General features: G+C 36.6%; 1 pseudogene; it reads right to left on the bottom strand.

The window, feature by feature from the left end:
* Nucleotides 1-239: 239 nt before the first annotated feature.
* On the bottom strand, nucleotides 240-1,367 carry LOC148955420 (actin, cytoplasmic pseudogene; annotated as a pseudogene).
* Nucleotides 1,368-1,900: the final 533 nt, after the last annotated feature.

The raw sequence follows: 1,900 nt of genomic DNA on the forward strand, positions 1-1,900 counted from the left end.
CGTCTCTCACTAGGTTGCTAGTTATTTGCTGACACCCGGATATTTTGAAAAAAACTTGAAAGCGAGAAAAAACTGTCTTTCCTACCTGACTAAGGAATGGTAACCACTATCTATCTAAGTCAGTCTTAATCCATTGTCGAAGCAAGGTTAACCATAAAATGATGATGGTTTCTTCTTTCAACAGAAGAAGTTTAACAAAAATCACATTTTTTGGCATGTTTACTATTTGCATAAGCAAGTTAAAAGCATTTTCTGTGAACAATGGATGGTCCAGACTCATCGTATTCCTGCTTAGAAATCCATATCTGTTGAAATGTTGAGAGGGAAGCTAAGATAGATCCACCGATCCATACGGTGTATTTACGCTCAGGAGGGGCAATGACTTTGATCTTCATGGTGGATGGTGCAATGGTAGTAATTTCCTTTTGCATTCTGTCAGCAATCCTAGGGAACATGGTAGAACCACCAGACAAAACGATGCTGCCATAGAGATCCTTTCTTATGTCAACGTCACATTTCATGATACTTTTGTACGTTGTTTCGTGAATCCCGTCAGACTCCATACCGAGAAAAGATGGCTGGAATAAGACTTCTGGGCATCTGAATCTCTCATTACCTATATTGATGACCTGACCATCAGGCAGCTCATAGTTTTGTTCAAGAGATGCTGAGCTGGCGGAAGTTGCCATCTCCTGTTCGAAGTCCAAAGCGACATAGCAAAGTTTTTCTTTGATATCACGAACGATTTCTCTTTCGGCAGTGGTGGTAAAGGAATATCCTCGCTCAGTTAAAATTTTCATCAAATATTCCGTCAAATCTCGACCAGCAAGGTCCAATCTCATAATTGCATGTGGAAGGGCATAACCTTCGTAGATGGGTACAGTATGTGAGACACCATCGCCAGAGTCAAGAACAATACCAGTGGTTCTTCCAGATGCGTAGAGGGATAGGACGGCTTGGATGGCAACATACATAGCAGGGGTGTTAAAAGTTTCAAACATGATTTCAGTCATTTTTTCTCTGTTGGCTTTTGGGTTAAGAGGAGCCTCTGTGAGTAAAACTGGGTGCTCTTCTGGGGCAACGCGAAGTTCATTGTAGAAGGTATGATGCCAAATCTTTTCCATATCGTCCCAATCTGTAACAATTCCATGCTCTACAGGATACTTAAGTCTCAAAATTCCCCTTTTTGCTTGAGCGTCATCGCCTACATAAGCATCCTGGCTGCCTGAATTAATCATCACTCCCGTATGTTTTGGACGTCCAATCACAGCAGGAAACATAGCTTTTGGGGCATCATCTCCTGAAAATCCTGCTTTACAAATACCTGATCCATTATCAATAACAATTGCAACTAAATCTTCTGTCATATTTTTTTCAAATGTCTTAGTAATTCTTACTATAATATGACGTTACAAGCTTAAGTACCGTATCGAGTTGCAAATCCCTAACAAAAAATAAAACTAATTTTAAAATTTACAGATATTTTTCTAGTTTGAAATAAAAAATAAAAAATATTGCTCGAACACCATACAAATTTTTGCAGTTTACAAAATAACCTTACCGATTCTGAACTGAAAACTATAATAAAAATTGAATTTCTTTTCTACAAAAGATACGCACTTTAGAAGTTGAGCCAAAAACAGTTTGATTCCAGGAGATAGTTATAACTTTTAAGTAAGAGATGGAATAAAACTTTTGTTGATGAAATTGAACCTACAACAAAACTATTTTAAAAATTTCAGGTATTTCTCTATTTTGAAACAAGAAAAAATTAATATTATGTCTAAGACACCATAAATATTTTTGCACTTTACATAATAACCTTAGCGATTCTGAACTGAAAACTAAAATAAAATAAGAAATTGAAATTGTTTTCTACGAAAATGTAGCACAAAACATA

The sequence above is a fragment of the Artemia sp. Qi Xiang Cuo genome, chromosome 2, assembly GCF_049724085.1.
Source record: "Artemia sp. Qi Xiang Cuo chromosome 2, ASM4972408v1, whole genome shotgun sequence".
NCBI lineage: Eukaryota > Metazoa > Arthropoda > Branchiopoda > Anostraca > Artemiidae > Artemia > Artemia sp. Qi Xiang Cuo.